General features: G+C 41.3%; 1 pseudogene; it reads left to right on the top strand.

Annotated features, from left to right (window-relative positions):
- The window catches only part of LOC132901033 (NLR family CARD domain-containing protein 3-like), a 70,507-nt pseudogene that overhangs the window by 24,820 nt on the left and 27,435 nt on the right, over positions 1 to 18,252 (top strand).

Genomic DNA, 18,252 nt, shown 5'->3' with positions numbered 1-18,252 from the left:
TCACCTGGGCCTTCCTAATTTCGTTCTCTAAAATGACAATTGGATCCATGGTGGTGTGCCCAGTCCTAAAACCGCTCTGATGCGGAGAGAATAGACCTCTCCTTTCAATCTCATACACCAATCTCTTAGTCAACATTCTTTCCATTAATTTGCACAAGTTTGACGTTAGAGCTATTGGCCTATAGCTCCTGACCTCCAGTTTGTCCTTGCCTGGCTTTGGTATAGGGACAATTATAGAATGCTTCCAACAGGAAGGTAGCCGTCCCTGTTCCCACACCTTATTATACAGTTTTAATATTACACTCTTAGACATATCAGATAGCTGTTCAATTAGTTTATAACATACTCCATCTTTGCCTGGAGAAGTATTTTTTGCCCCAATGAGAGCTCTCTTCAGCTCAAATAATGTAAAATCTTTATCAAGTGCGTTATCACTGACTTCCTTCCTGCCCAATAGTTCTGCATTATCCTGTATCACCTGTTTCCTCCATACTAGTTCATCAGTAGACAGATTGTGGGAGCTATGAACTTTCACAAAGGCTGCAGCAAGCATCTCTGCTTTTTCAGTATTCGTTACTGCTTCAGAATCATTATCTTTAAGTACTGGCAAAGAAAAATCCCTCCTTATTCCTCCCATCTTTCTAATCATGCCCCACACATCCTCAATTTTAGTATCTGACCCAAGGGTGCCGCAAAATTCCCTCCAGTATTTCTTTTTAGTGTCTTTAATAATCCTTCGAGCTTTAGACTGAGCTTGTTTATATGCTATTAGATTATCAAAGGAGTGATTTAATTTCATCTTCTTAAATGCTTTGTTCCTAGCCTTAACAGCTGCTTTGCAATCATTTGTCCACCAAGGGACCATTTTCCTTTGCCTGACGCCAGTGGATTTACCTATGGTTTCCTCTGCAGTGTCACATATTATTGCCGTGATCACGGAGTTCAATTCCTCGACATCATCACCAACATGTGACAGAACCCCCATAAGTTTAACATCCGCGTTCATGCTATATAGTCCCCAATTGGCCTCTCTCATATTCCACCTAGGATGCAAATTGTCCTCCAAATGAACATAGTGCTCTCTTATCTTGACCAAAATAGGGAAGTGATCACTTCCTAAGGAGTTTTTAAGCACTTCTCACTGAGTGGTTCCTGCTACCTGTTCTGATACTATAGTGAGATCTATAGCTGAGTCCACCCCACGCAACACATCAAATCTTGTCCCCCTTCCGTCATTCATGCACACTAACTTACAATCATCCATAAACTCTTCGACTACCCGCCCATTGTCATCTGTTCTATTACTTCCCCATAGTGTGTTGTGAGCATTAAAATCCCAACAAAAAATCAATTTGCTACTTACTTGCCCACAGATTCTGTCAAGTAGCTATCTTGTAATCTTTAGACATGGATTGTAAAAATTAACCACTTCAAACTTTGTATCCCCAGCCCACACTTCAGTCCCAATAACTTCCGCTTCTATATTTAATTTTAAAGGCTTATAACTAAGACCCTGTTGGATGAACATAGCTACTCCTCCTCCTGGTCCTATACCTCTATCTGTGGGTGGTAGAAATGGGCAACTGGACTTGCTTGAAGATTCTTGAAAACGTTTCACCTCTCGTCCAAAAGGCTTCCTCAGTTCTGTCTGACTAATAGGGAGTAATAGGGATACTCCCTATTAGTCAGACAGAACTGAGGAAGCCTTTTGGACGAGAGGTGAAACGTTTTCAAGAATCTTCAAGCAAGTCCAGTTGCCCATTTCTACCACCCATAGTTTACTATGACCTGGATGATTGAGAATCTTCACAGACTATACCTCTATCCTTCCGTATAGCTGTGTATCCAAATATTCTGAAGTCCAGTGATGATTTCAACCAGGTTTCCTGTACGCATATGATGTTTGGTTTATCATGTTGCTTTTCAATAAAATACTTAAATTCTTGGCCATTTGCTATTAAGCTTCTGGCGTTCCACTGCAGTATGGACAGTACCATCACAATCCACCACCACATGACTGCTGACTTTCATTTACCTTTGCTGTCAGTATTTCATTGATTGCTTCAAAGGATAGATCTTCCATTCCAAGATACTTCTTAGCTGCTCGTATGATGATATAGGTTTTTTGTGTCCTACTTTCTACTGTTGCTGAACAATTAATACATTCCACCACAAATGCAACAAATTTCCATTTGTCTACAATGAGGGTGTTGTCGTTGACATTGTGTCTCGGAGTTTGAACAAATGTTTGCGGTAAGGCAAGGCAAGGCAAGTTTATTTATATAGCACATTTCATACACAATGGCAGTTCAATGTGCTTTACAGAAGCAAAAACAAAAACAGTAAACAATAGAGAAATAAAATTACATAAAATAATTTTATTTTTAATCTAAAACAATTAATTAAAAGAATCAAAAGAATTAAACAATAGTAGAAATAAAATAATAAAATAATAAAATGCCAAAAAGAAAAAAAAAGGAGAAAAAGAGAAAGAAACCAGCGGAATAAAATAGAATAAAATTAAAGTAAATTTAAAACATGCAGAGAAAGTAAAGATTATAAAAAATGTAAAAATATTAATTATTTAACAGAAAGCATCTGAAAACAGCTTGGTCTTTAACCTAGATTTGAAGCTGCCAACAGCAGGAGCATTTTTAATGTCCTCTGGCAGTTGGTTCCATAGATGTACTGCATAGTAGCTAAAAGCTGCTTCACCACACTTTGTTTTAACAACTGGTTTTAATAGTAAATTTTTCTGTTGCGATCTGGTAGATCTGATTGGGTTAGGCCGCTGCAACATATCAGAGAGGTAATTGGGCCCTGTACCATTTAGAGATTTATACACCAGCAGCAATACTTTAAAGTCAATTCTGTAGCTTACTGGAAGCCAGTGAAGGGACCTTAGAATTGGAGTAATGTGCTCTGTTCTTTTTGTTCGTGTGAGAACCCTCGCTGCTGCATTTTGAACCAGCTGAAGTCGTTTGATGGTCTTTTTTGGCAGGCCTGTGAAAAGGCCATTGCAGTAATCAACCCTACTAGAGATGAAGGCATGTATTAGTTTTTCCAGATCATTTTTTGACATAAGTCCTCTTAGTTTGGAAATGTTTTTTAGGTGATAAAATGCCGTTTTAGTGATTGCTTTCATGTGACTGTCAAAGTTTAGCTCGCTGTCAATGAAAACACCAAGATTTTTAACCATTTCTTTAGTTTTAATCCCTTTTGTGTCAAGAATAGTGGTAATCCTGAGTCTTTCATCTTTTTTTCCAAATAGAATACTTCTGTTTTATCTGTGTTCAACTGAAGAAAATTTTGTGACATCCAGCTATTGATTTGATCGATGCACTGGTAGAGACATTCAAGGGGGGCATAGTCATTAGGTGATAGAGCAAAATAAATTTGGGTATCATCTGCATAGCAGTGATACAAAATTGAATTTTTATTGATAATTTGCCCAAGTGGGAGCATATAAAGGTTGAAAAGTAATGGTCCAAGAATCGACCCCTGGGGGACACCACAGGTCAAGGGCATTGACGTTGAAGAACAATTTCCCAGGGTAACAAAGAAGCTTCTATCTTTTAAGTATGATTTTAACCAATTGATAACTTTACCAGTCAATCCAACCCAGTGTTCAAGTCGATATAGCAGTATGTTGTGATCAACAGTATCAAAAGCTGCACTGAGGTCCAGTAATACCAGGACCGATGTTTTGCCTGCATCAGTATTAAGACGTATGTCATTTATAACTTTAATCAGCGCTGTTTCAGTGCTATGATTGGCACGAAATCCTGACTGAAAATTATCAAAACGGCTGTTTGAAATCAAGAAGGCAGTTAATTGATTGAAGACAATTTTTTCCAGGATTTTCCCGATGAATGGTAGATTTGATATTGGCCTGTAGTTATTTAACACTGAAGGATCCAGATTATTTTTTTTAAGAAGGGGCTTTACAACAGCTTTTTTTAGGGACACAGGAACAACGCCAGTCTCCAAGGATGTATTTATAATTTGAAGCACATCTGTAATTATAAGATGAAGAACAGACTTAAAAAAGTTGGTGGGCAGAATGTCCAGTTCAGATGTTGAAGAACTGAGATTTTGTACAGTTTTTTCAAGAGTCTCATAATCAATTAAACAAAATTCTGACATTGTGTTAAAGTAATCTATCTGTGTCATTGGTGATTGCAGTTTTTCAATTTTTTGCAACTGAGATATATTATGAGAAATATTCTGCCTTATTTTATCAATTTTACCTTTGAAAAAAGATGCAAACTCATTGCATTTATTAACTGATAGAAGTTCAGGTGCTAATTGTGGTGGGGCATTAGTTAGCTTCTCTACTGTTGAAAATAGCACACGGGCATTGTTCATATTCCTGCTGATGATGTTGGAGAAGAAAGACTGTCTTGCTTTACGAATTTCATAATTATAATTACAAAGCATCTCTTTATGCGGTAGAGGCTGGGAGGCAGAAAGTACTCGGGCAATGGGCTTTGCTTTGCTATTCACTTTCTTAATAGCTTCAGCGTAAGACAATTTCTCCTTTGCTCGCACATTCTGTACTTGCACTGCTTTTTTGTGTTCCTCGCACCCTTTATATGCCGCACTATGTTCGCCCCCACAATTACAGCACTTTATTTTTGTACCTTCAGCGCATTTGCCATAATCATGTTCGCCCCCACATTTGGCGCAGCGGGGTTTAGCCCTGCATACCGCGGCAATGTGTCTGAATCTTTGGCATTTGTAACACCTCATGGGGGGGGGGGGGATATATGGTCTAACGCTGTAACTGACATACCCAATTTTAATCCTGTCTGGCAATTTATCCTCATCCATCACCAGCATAACAGACAGACTTGCACTTTTAATTCAATTTCTTGTGATAGGTAGACGTTTCACTTTAATAACTCGTGCACCCCTCACACTAGTTTTAATCTCTTCTTCAGACATGCCGGTCGATACTCCTGAAATCACCCCCAAAACTTTTCCTCTCTCTTCCCACACCTGTGGTTTAATCGCTTTCCCCAAGAACATCTTACACTTCATTAAACCTTGTTGCTGGTCTCTATCTCAACAAACAATCATTAGATTACCATCTCTCAAAGGCAAGACTGCAAGAACATTTCCGACCAGTTTGTGAAATTCTTCACTGGCCTTTATGGGATTGACAGTACACGGGGATTGAAATCGAAATATTACTTTTAATTTAGTTGGTTTACTTTCCTCCCTACCGCTCTCGTCAGATTCAGATGATTGTCCCTTCCTTCTCTTGTTGTGATTGACCGTCTGAAATTCACCTGCTTCAGTGCGTCTTTCATTAGCCTGTATCAGGTCAATGCCTTGCTCCATACCATCTATTTATTCTCCCTCATCCTCGCCTGCCATCCTGCTTCCTCCCGGATCACACCTCAACCCCCCTACAGCTGGTCAGAAAACATGCAACAAAAGAAGAAGGCGGAAATCCCTCTTCCCCCACCCTGTTGCTCTAACCCTACCGCTCTCCAGAAATCCAAAGCTCTCTTGTTTAGCCAAGAGCTGTTTCTTTGCTGACGATCGCCCGTCACCTTCATCAGACAAAACTGTCCAAAAACCTCTTGTCCTCTCCTCGAGCTTCCCTTCCCACACTCACTCTCGTCCTGTCTGTACCTTAAATCATGAACCTTCAACCAATGAATGACCAGTATTATCCATATTCCCAATCAGTACTTCCTCTTTTCACATGAACTTTCCAAAATAAAAGTAAATATTTAACAATGTACATTTGTATCTTTTAAACCTTTTTAAACTTGTTATACTTTTAATCTGTTTTAACCTACATCTATTTTAACCTTTATGAAATACCCTTTAAACCATTTTCATTATAGTTTTAACCAAAGGAAGTAACATATTTACAAATATGCTTTCTATTTTAACATCTATTTTAATGTGTGGGGATTTTAACAGGGTTACATGTTGAAATTTATTATCAGTTCTGTTAGTTGTGCAAGACACACACACACACACACACACACACACACACACACACACATATATGTATAGTACTACTAGTAGATGTGAATGCTGCTCTGAAGACAATCTCCACAAGAACCATCACTGAGACCAACAAGCTGATACACAGTACAGCAACAGTAATCATGGAGATGCTTGGACACAAGGTGGGCTCGGGACATAACAAACAGTATCCACCATGGAAGAGACGATTAGAGGCCAAGATAAAGGCAGCAAGGAGAGAAGTTAGCCAGCTAGCTGAACTACAGAAAGGGAACATGGTGAATAAAGGGGCGCCCAGGAAGTACAACTCACTCTCCATACCAGAGGCACTCGAAACTGCCAAACAGCGACTAACAGCTCTGGCCACCCGGTTGAGGAGATACACCAAGGAAGGAGAGGCCAGGAGAATAAACAAGCTGTTCTCCACTGAACCAGCCAAGGTGTACTCTCAATGACAGGGGAACAACAACCGGTCAGACCCACCAAGAGCTGAGGTGGAAAAATACTGGAAAGACATATGGGAAAGAAAGGCATCACACAACACCGATGCCCAATGGTTAGTGGACCTAAGAGCTGACCACAGCAACCTCCCAGAACAAGAACCAGTAACCATCTCAATGGCAGACGTCCAAGAAAGAGTGTCAAAGATGAAGAGCTGGACAGCACCAGGCCCCGATATGATCCATACGTACTGGCTGAAGAAGCTAACTGCACTCCATGAACGCCTAGCAGCACAGATGAACCAGCTGCTGAGGGATGGAACCCACCCAGAATGGCTAACCCAAGGCAGGACAGTCCTAATCATGAAGGACCCCCAGAAGGTCCCCATCCCATCCAACTACCAGCCAATTACCTGTCTCTGCACAACATGGAAGGCCCTGTCAGGCATCATTGCGGCAAAAATGAGTAAGCATGTGGCTCAATACATGAGCGAGGCACAGAAAGGAATTGGCAGTAACACCAGAGGAGCCAAGCACCAGCTACTGGCCGATAGAACAGTCGCCCGAGACTGTAAGAAGAGACAGACCAACCTGTGTACTGCCTGGATTGACTACAAGAAAGCCTACGACTCAATGCCACACACATGGATACTGGAATGTCTGGAACTGTATAAGATCAACAGGAACCTAAGGACCTTCATACAGAACTCAATGGAAATGTGGAAGACAACCCTAGAGGCCAACTCAAAACCCATTGCCCAAGTCAACATCAAGTGCGGCATATACCAAGGAGATGCGCTATCACCACTGCTGTTCTGCATAGGCCTGAACCCCCTCAGTCAGATCATCACGAAGAGCGGCTACGGGTACCGATTCCGTAGTGGGGCAACAATCAGCCACCTGCTCTACATGGATGACATCAAGCTGTATGCCAGGAATGAGCGAGAAATAGACTCGCTGATCCACACCACCCGGATCTACAGTGATGACATAGGGATGTCATTCGGATTGGACAAGTGTGGCCGGATGGTCTCAAAGAGAGGCAAGATGATCCGGACTGAAGGGATTGACCTACCAGAGGGCAACATAGGTGATATCCAAGACAGCTACAAGTACCTTGGCATCCCACAGGCTAATGGAAACCATGAAGAGGCCACAAGGAAGTCAACCACAGCCAAATACCTCCAGAGAGTAAGGCAGGTCCTGAAAAGTCAGCTGAATGGTAAAAACAAGGTCCGAGCCATCAACATGTACGCACTACCAGTCATCAGATACCCCGCTGGTATCATAAACTGGCCAAAGGAGGAGATAGAAGCCACAGATATCAAGACTAGAAAGCTCCTCACCATGCATGGAGGGTTCCACCCCAAGTCCAGCACCCTGAGACTATACACTAAGCGGAAAGAGGGAGGCCGAGGGCTAGTGAGCGTCAAGACCACGGTCCAGGATGAAACATCGAAAATCCGAGAATACATCAGAAAGATGGCCCCAAAGGATGAACTGCTAAGTGAATGTCTCAGGCAGCAGAACCCTGATGAGAGTGCAGAGGAGGAGGAGGAACAGACAACCTGGAGAGACAAACCCCTACATGGCATGTACCACCGTCAGATAGAGGAAGTGGCTGATATCAAGAAATCCTACCAGTGGCTGGATAATGCAGGACTGACAGACAGCACAGAGGCACTAATCATGGCAGCACAAGAACAGGCCATAAGCACAAGAGCCATAGAGGCCAGGATCTACCAGAGTAGATCAGACCCAAGATGCAGGCTGTGCAAAGAAGCCCCTGAAACAGTCCAGCACATAGTAGCAGGGTGTAAGATGCTAGCTGGATCAGCGTACATGGAGAGGCACAACCAAGTGGCTGGGATAGTATACAGGAACATCTGCAACCAGTATGGAATAGAAATACCCAAGTCCCAATGGGCCATACCACAGAAGGTGGCTGAGAACAACAGGGCCAAGATTCTGTGGGACTTCAGCTTCCAGACTGACAAACAGATCCTGGCTAACCAACCGGACATAGTGGTGGTGGACAAAGAGCAGAAGAGGGTGGTGGTGATAGATGTGGCGATCCCAGCTGACGCCAACATCAGGAAGAAGGAACATGAGAAACTTGAGAAGTATCAAGGGTTGAAAGAGCAGCTGGAACAGATGTGGAAGGTCAAGGGTTGCATGGTCCCCGTGGTAGTGGGGGCACTTGGGGCAGTAACCCCCAAACTGGGAGAGTGGCTCCAGCAAATCCCAGGAACAACATCTGAAGCCTCAGTCCAGAAGAGCGCAGTCCTAGGAACATCGAAGATACTGCGCAGAACCCTCAAACTCCCAGGCCTCTGGTAGAGGACCCGAGCTTGAGGATGACATGGATACCACCCCCCCGCCGGGGGTGAGAAGGAGATTATATATATATATATATATATATATATATATATATATATATATATATATATTCACAATGGCAAATTTACGATAGGTCCCTAGAAACATCCAATTACTGAGCGATAACAGGGATACAATGTAAATCAGACTGCATGGAAAGTAAATTTTTATAAAAGCAACTACAATTTGCAATATATTTTAACATGTGGCCTGAAACTATTAAAATCTACAGAAATCCAGATGGCTTGACAATTAAAGGGCTACTGGTCTATTTAAGAACACAAGGGTTTATATCATATAAAGTAACGGTCTTATTGTAAAAACTAAGGTCGAAATCTAGTTATCTAGTTCCTGCACTTCAAATTATAAAAATGACAAAATAAATAAACACATTTTCAATAATGAGTTAGTTATCTGTAGTAAATAAATAAGAAGACATGCATGTCTCTCAGCAGTTTCAACAAACCCACCAGCAACCATCAGTGTGCATTTTAGTTATCTGAATACTTTAATTCATTTAGAAATTAAATTACAAAGTAAATTAAAACAATTGTAAAAGAAAATGTATTGAATTAATTGATATTTTCCAGTGCATTCGTCATTAATCAGTGTTGGCAAATTTTATTTTTAAATGTAATTTTGAGCAGAAAGGAAGATTGTTGTGTCATAAATCTTCCACAATCTGGCATCATGAACCCAGCCAGAAACAAAATATTTGTAAGTGTCAAAGCTTTTGGAAGCTTTAAACTGGCTGTTAGTGTATAAGATATTGTCAGAACCAAATAACCAACAATGTCAATATCTGTGACCTCGGGGACTTTTGCTTTTGAACCCAGTGTTCTGTTGGCCATTTCTACAAGACTTTTTGTGTTTAGGGCTTTTGACGTCGCTGATGTGATGGAATATGGGTCTGTTTTTCTAAGGCTGACATTTGGACATTTATTGACTGATGTACTTATTTATTAATATACGATGCATTTCAATTTGCTTTTATCATCTAATTTTCTTCAAATGTTCGTGAAAATTAAACACCGGACACACACTACTCGCCATTGTTTGTTTTACATCCAAAATGGCCGCTGCACTGTTGCTGTGTTTACATCAGTCACGTATTCGGATCGGTACAATAATTACAGTCTCCATCATAAAGAATGCAGGAAGCAGTCTTAAATAAGTGAGGGATGGAGAGACTGGGGACATTTACTCCTTTATAGGGGAATTGTCTTTCATCATGAAGTTCCATTTTCTTATGAAGACTCGTGCTCTCTCTCACACAATAAATAGAAATTGTTTGTATTTTTTTGGTTATTGCTCTTGTATAATTCATGATGAAGTTTCTGTATTTCACTGTGATTAAAGACTGCAGTGTCTCTTTGATGAAAAAGTTCCTGCTGAACTGATCTGTGTGTCCTGAACTGAGAGAGTGAAGAGTGTGTCATTGTCTCTCTGCAGGTTGAGTTATTGTGAAATCTCAGATGAAGGCTGTGCTGCTCTGACTTCAGCTCTGAGATCAAACCCCTCACACCTGAGAGAACTGGATCTGTCTGGGAATAAACTCAGAGACTCAGAAGTGAAGCGTCTCTCTGCTGTACTGGAGAATCCTCACTGTAAACTGGAGACACTGGGGTAAGATCATCTCTCTGAGAGTCACATGACCTGATCCTCAGTAAGACACATTCTCTAATAGTGAGACTGAAGCAGAGGTTTTAGGTTCAACATCAAATATCCTGAGGAGGAAAATCATTACATTTCATTCCACATTGCTGTTATTGTCCTGATCTGATCACAGTATTTCTGTATTCAGTGTTTGTAGTAGTATAAACAGATCAGGGCCGAGTTTCCCAAAAACACAAACATCATTGTATAACCCCTTCGGACACAAGGAAAAATGCTATGGAACTTCATGTGTACACATTATGTCCAAAGGGGTTAATGGTAGAGCGAGCATCACTTTGAACTCTCTTTCTCTCCCAGTTAAAATGATCTTAACTTTTTTGAATGATTTTCAGAAACTCAGCCCTGTTTGTTCTTATACACACACACACACACACACACACACACACACACACACACGGCTTCATTTATCAATCTTTTAGTCAAGTGTTGTGTAAATACTCGTCAAAGTCAAATTGAACTGAACATTTCCAACAGAAAGGCTGATTTTCTTCATACTTTTTTTCTGTTTAAAGGTCATAGGCAACGGTCGGAGGTGAAATGTAGAATATCAACTTTATTGTCTAGAAGAACGACCCAAAAAGTGAATTCAATCTTCCTGGTGTCTAATTTGCACCCTAAAATTGAATAAAATGCTTAAAATATACTCTTTTGCCCAATTTCTGAAGGTTTCTTTACATCTCACTTAAGCGCCCTTTCACCGCCAGGGGCCCGTCGTCGTGACGTCATTTAAGCCAAACAGACCGGGAGCAGCTCTGTGTTTACCTGCGAACCGAGCACACGTTTAGGAGGTTCATTTATTTAACCACTTTCTAAATATACTTTTTTTTTTTTTGCTGGAGAGAAACATACAAGGCTAATTTTCAACAATTCAATAATAACATATACCAGGACATTTAATGGGGTTCCCCACTGATGTGCACAGGGGCGCACACACACACAATCCCTATAATAGAACATGGATTCGTTTATATTGCTAATATAATTTATTGCTAATATTAATACAAGCATTTTACCATTTATAGCCTCCTCTAAACATACACACTAACATTAATCATGTTAGTCAATAGCATGTTAGCATGCTAGCAGGTAGCCATTGCAAATCAACTTCAACTTAGTGGCCACTTTATTAGGAACACTTGTGTAAAAACATGCACAGACATTTACAACCCCAATTCCAAAAAAGTTGGGACAAAGTACAAATTGTAAATAAAAACGGGATTCAATAATTTACAAATCTCAAAAACTGATATTGTATTCACAATAGAACATAGACAACATATCAAATGTCGAAAGTGAGACATTTTGAAATTTCATGCCAAATATTGGCTCATTTGAAATTTCATGACAGCAACACATCTCAAAAAAGTTGGGACAGGGGCAATAAGAGGCTGGAAAAGTTAAAGGTACAAAAAAGGAAAAGCTGGAAGACCAAATTGCAACTCATTAGGTCAATTGGCAATAGGTCATTAACATGACTGGGTATAAAAAGAGCATCTTGGAGTGGCAGCGGCTCTCAGAAGTAAAGATGGGAAGAGGATCACCAATCCCCCTAATTCTGTGCCGACAAATAGTGGAGCAATATCAGAAAGGAGTTCGACAGTGTAAAATTGCAAAGAGTTTGAACATATCATCATCTACAGTGCATAATATCATCAAAAGATTCAGAGAATCTGGAAGAATCTCTGTGCGTAAGGGTCAAGGCCGGAAAACCATACTGGGTGCCCGTGATCTTCGGGCCCTTAGACGGCACTGCATCACATACAGGCATGCTTCTGTATTGGAAATCACAAAATGGGCTCAGGAATATTTCCAGAGAACATTATCTGTGAACACAATTCACCGTGCCATCCGCTATTGCCAGCTAAAACTCTACAGTTCAAAGAAGAAGCCGTATCTAAACATGATCCAGAAGCGCAGACGTCTTCTCTGGGCCAAGGCTCATTTAAAATGGACTGTGGCAAAGTGGAAAACTGTTCTGTGGTCAGACAAATCAAAATCTGAAGTTCTTTATGGAAATCAGGGACGCCGTGTCATTCGGACTAAAGAGGAGAAGGATGACCCGAGTTGTTATCAGCGCTCAGTTCAGAAGCCTGCATCTCTGATGGTATGGGGTTGCATTAGTGCGTGTGGCATGGGCAGCTTACACATCTGGAAAGACACCATCAATGCTGAAAGGTATATCCAGGTTCTAGGGCAACATATGCTCCCATCCAGACGACGTCTCTTTCAGGGAAGACCTTGCATTTTCCAACATGACAATGCCAAACCACATACTGCATCAATTACAGCATCATGGCTGCGTAGAAGAAGGGTCCGGGTACTGAACTGGCCAGCCTGCAGTCCAGATCTTTCACCCATAGAAAACATTTGGCGCATCATAAAACGGAAGATACGACAAAAAAGACCTAAGACAGTTGAGCAACTAGAATCCTACATTAGACAAGAATGGGTTAACATTCCTATCCCTAAACTTGAGCAACTTGTCTCCTCAGTCCCCAGATGTTTACAGACTGTTGTAAAGAGAAAAGGGGATGTCTCACGGTGGTAAACATGGCCTTGTCCCAACTTTTTTGAGATGTGTTGTTGTCATGAAATTTAAAATCACCTAATTTTTCTGTTTAAATGATACATTTTCTCAGTTTAAACATTTGATATGTCATCTATGTTCTATTCTGAATAAAATATGGAATTTTGAAACTTCCACATCATTGCATTCCGTTTTTATTTACAATTTCTATTTTGTCCCAACTTTTTTGGAATCGGGGTTGTACATTGAGCAAGTCAGCCATTGTCATGTTAGCAGGCTAGCAGTTAGCATGTTAGCTGTGACTAATCAACTTCAACTTAATGGCCACATTGTTAGGAACACGTGTGTCTGTATAAACACGCACATGCATTTAGCATGCAAATGGCATGTGAACCATTAGCATGTTTGCATGCCCACAGGTATCATTTTAGCGGTGACAAATTAACTTCAGCCTAGTGGCCACTTCATTAGGAACACTTGCGTTCGGATATAGATACACACAGTCATTTATCATGTTAGTCAATCGCATGTTAGCATGCTGGCAGGTAGCCATGACAAACTATCCCTTTTGTCTCATTTACACAATGATTGTACAGGATCCCTCAGGATTCTTTACTCGAAAAATTGCAAGCAATGGTAAAAATATTTACCTCCAATCTTCTCCTTTTTGCTTGAGCAGTGCTGGTCCGTTTCTTCTTTGACTGCTTGCTTTTGTGCTCGAATTTTGTTGGAACAGCGTCAGGTTTGAGCTTCTCTGTCCAACACTGACACCTAAACTCTCCAACAGATGGGGATTCTTCAAAAATGATTCAATGAACCTCCTCAAAGTGATGGGAGCACCGAGCGGCGTATTTACCCGGCTGCCAACCCTCTCACTTCACACGCACAATCCACTCTTTCCGCCTCTTTTGGAAAACGGTAAAAACTTCTTCCTGAACCGGTCCCGTTGTTACAGTTCACTGCACAACAATAAGGCATGGGGTTTTCTTTGGAAATTCCTGAACACACGTCTGTAATCAAGCCGAACGGCAATGTAAGTAAACAGAAGTGGGCTCAACTCAAGCGGTTTGTTTGGCTTAAATGACGTCACGCGCCGAATGGTCACAAAAATAGCTGAACAGAAATTCGCAGTGATCTGCGCTAACTTATTTTAATTATTACTGATTAACAATACTTCTTGGGACCAGAAGAAAATTACAGAGGGTTTTTTAACATATAAAAGTTTCAAATGTGCATAAATTGAAAACCGTTGTTGATGAGCTTTAAAGTGCATATCACGGGTAAATTCAGGAGCAAGATCAATGTAATTCTCCTATTTTATATTAAACTTTGATCAAATATCTGTAACATTCTGCATTTTCTGCAATTTTTTTACCTTGCGCAATACCAGAAAAATTCAGTTGAAATCAAGCCATTTGAGGCGAATTGGTCCGCCTCTGAAAAAACTTGGCATTTGGATTTCCCGGCAAACATTGATTTTCGTGATGTCATCTGCGGGATCAGTGCCGTATTAAGCCAATGCGGTGCCCCTGGGCACTATACCTCAAGTGCCCCCCACCACCACCACCACCACCCTGCGTGCATGCGTTCAGTAACCTCCTGCGCACACTCACAAACCTTGCCCTTTGCTGTCAAAAATAGTAGCGTATACATAAACAATAGTACACATAAACAAGGTCATTCTTCCTCATTGAAAATTTATTAAGTAGGCTACATCAGCCCATCAAATTCACTGAAAACAACCAACGATATTCAGGTAGGCATAATGAAATGTCTTATTCAAAATTGAGCCGCATATATTTGTATGTCTCAAGGGGATCCTCGTCGTCGCCGACCCCTCGGCTAACACTGGCTGTGGTTGTAGCATCTCCCCGGCTAGTGCTAGCAGGGCCATCTCCCTCACTAGCATCGCTGATTTCACTAGCTTCGGCTTCAGCGCTGGTAGTGACAGCAGTTGTCGATGTTTTTATAAAAAAACGATTTAACTCTGGAACATTTTTAATTGCAGCTACACGCCTGGAGTCTTTCTCTTTTTTTAATTTTCTCTTCGCACAACCACTCAATTGATGTCTGTCCATTTTTCATTTCTACCGCGGTTTTTAAAAAATTGATACATTTCACCGGAGGTGGACTGGCTCAACTGACAGGTTGAAAGGGGGGTTAATGGTCACAAAGGCCACTCTTGCTCAGAATTATGATTATTGTTGTTGTTCTTATGAAATTAGTGTTCATAATGAATTATATATGACTATTTAACAATGTCAAGTGGATAACCATTTTAAGTGTACAAACATTCACGGAAAATATTTTTCAAGTTTCTGTCATGGCGGCACGGTGGTGTAGTGGTTAGCGCTGTCGCCTCACAGCAAGAAGGTCCGGGTTCGAGCCCCGTGGCCGGCGAGGGCCTTTCTGTGCGGAGTTTGCATGTTCTCCCCGTGTCCGCGTGGGTTTCCTCCGAGTGCTCCGGTTTCCCCCACAGTCCAAAGACATGCAGGTTAGGTTAACTGGTGACTCTAAATTGACTGTAGGTGTGAGTGTGAATGGTTGTCTGTGTCTATGTGTCAGCCCTGTGATGACCTGGCGACTTGTCCAGGGTGTACCCCGCCTTTTTCCCGTAGTCAGCTGGGATAGGCTCCAGCTTGCCTGCGACCCTGTAGAAGGATAAAGCAGCTAGAGATAATGAGATGAGATGAGTTTCTGTCATGTGATGCCCCCCCACTGGCTGTGAGTGGTTAGTGCCCCTGGGCACTGTGCCGCAGGCCCATATAGTTAATTTGGCCTTGTGCGGGACGCCTCCCTCTGAATGCTACATCAGCGCTGGTTTGTTTATGAGAAAACGACCTGGTGGTTTTCTGCAAATTTCTTCAACGTTATCGCGTAATTATTAAAATGGTTAACAGATGTATCGTAGGAGGGTGTAGCAACACCAATCATGATGGGATTAGTAGTCATTGTTTCCCAAAAGACCAGACAATGAGAGAGAAATGGGAGCGCTTGGTCTACACAGGCTGTGCACTGAAACCATGCAAAGCTCTCGCAGCCTGCTGGCGCTGGGGGTGATTTATAACCCTAATTACCTGTTAATTAGCTCATTAACAGGTATGCTCAGGTGAGCCAAAAAGGGGTGAAATGTTGTGGTTTTTTTAATAAGACAAGATATAAACACCAAATTTTCAGGATATGTCCTTGGGGGAACTAGTAGTAAATCTTTGCAAATTCAGCTCATTTGCATAAACCGTTGCCATGGCAACAGCAGATACCCTAACAACTGGGGGTATACTGGGTTTAGCATGGTCTGGTTGTACCAGAGAGGGTCAGAATAGTTATTATTTTTGTTGTAATGAACTAATGTAGACCTAGTTTGGCTATTTTGATAGATTTCATCATCTTTGGATATTTGAATAATATAATATATGGGATCAAATCTAATTTATCACATTATTTTATCTGTTCTTCTATTTCAGTCATAGCAACCAACATTTATACTTCATTCTTTAATCACTAAAAGTTGATACATGTGTAGCCATATTTCTTGGCAGTGTATCCTGAAATTTTGATATTAATATACAAAGTCTGAACGATTTTACACCATCTGAAGCTAAAGCGCGTGTGTTGAAATGCTGTTTTACGATTTGGCGAGTTGTAAACCAAGCGTGACGTCGTGCACTCTAATTGGCTGCCAAGTTCAAAATGAAGCCATTCGTTAACACCCGATAGTTAATTTATGTACGATCGTATTTAAACTGTTGGCCTGGCCTTTGGCTAGGTTGGGGAGTGTGGAGTTTGAACATATTTCTATTTGAATTTCACCGTTCTGATGGTCTCCTTGCCGCAACCGTCTTCGTCTACAAGATGCTATTTTCCCGCCAAAATGACGCTTCCGAACAGCGCCGAACATCTCCGAAGATGCACGAAGACGACACACTCCTGCCACGGAGCGGAGCGTGACGAAAACAAAGATGGCGGACCTCGTATTGAAAAGGTGCATTTTACAAACAATTTCTTCACAATTCTGTGTAAAATATGAGTAATAAAATGTGTTAATTTGTATCGAAAACGTACTGGCTCGCCCGGGCCACTGTTTGGCCAAATTTAGTGGCCCGAACTGGCCCGAAAGACGTAAAAAACACCGCCGGGCCATCGGGCAAGTGCTAATGTTGAGCCCTGCTGGCTCCAGACTCCCTTGGGATTTTTCCAGACGTGTTTTATTATTTTATTTTTTTCTGCTGTAGACAGATGGCCTTGTGCAAAATTACCCTTCTGGATGAGTGTGTAAAGGGACATACTTTCATATAAAAAAAAACACGAAATTGGTCCAGAATATGCACTTTAAGTTGATCACCCGTAATGTGTGAAGTGTGTTCCTGGCACAACTGATTTGCACGTAGTGACGCCCACACACACTTCTATAAGTCGCTCTGGATAAGGGCGTCGGCTAAATGCTGTAAACATAATAACAATAAGTAATTTAAACTCCACAGTATATTCCAGATATAAAAGTGCAGTAATCCATGCAAATTATATAAACTGAGAGAGTGAAGAGTGTGTCATTGTCTCTCTGCAGGTTGAGTTACTGTGAAATCTCAGATGAAGGCTGTGCTGCTCTGACTTCAGCTCTGAGATCAAACCCCTCACACCTGAGAGAGAGACTATGACTTTTAAAAGTTTATAGGTCCAAGTGTTTGTCCAGTGTTTGCTCAGGATGCAGGAGTGTACTGACTCCACACTGACATGTCCAGTCTCTCAATGTCCATGACACAGAGTTTTCAGTCCAGTCTCATGTGTGGAAACAGAAAAGACAGTGAAAAGTCCAGAACACCAGAAAGAGGAGCAGATAGATCATGTCCACAACTAACTGAGAAGAGTCTTTCGTCCCGCTTGTAGCATTAGGTAAAATACCTGGGTAGGAACCTTGTGGAGTTGTATTGTGTTGCACAGGTGAATTTAATAAATTATGGCGTAAACCGGTCAAGAAGCGTTTGTCATGCATCCTGTGTCAAGCCTCCAGATATTACTCCACTGCAAATATAAATAACAGAACATGGTGTCAGAAGTGACATTGGAAGAAAGTTAGACTGTTAAAGACTAAAAGCTGGTATGAGAGTGTCGAGTTTAGTGCGTAAGTTTTCTTTTCCTTCAGGGAGCGATACAGTTCAGGCTACAGCAGTAAGCCCGCAAAGCAGCAACATGAGTCAGTTTCAAGTCTCCCCACCAGAGAAGTTTGCATTCAAGGCAGATGAA

Source organism: Neoarius graeffei, chromosome 16, assembly GCF_027579695.1.
Source record: "Neoarius graeffei isolate fNeoGra1 chromosome 16, fNeoGra1.pri, whole genome shotgun sequence".
NCBI classification, from domain to species: Eukaryota; Metazoa; Chordata; class Actinopteri; order Siluriformes; family Ariidae; genus Neoarius; species Neoarius graeffei.
The sequence above is the reverse complement of the archived record's forward strand: the minus strand, read 5'-3'. Positions and strand labels throughout refer to the sequence as shown.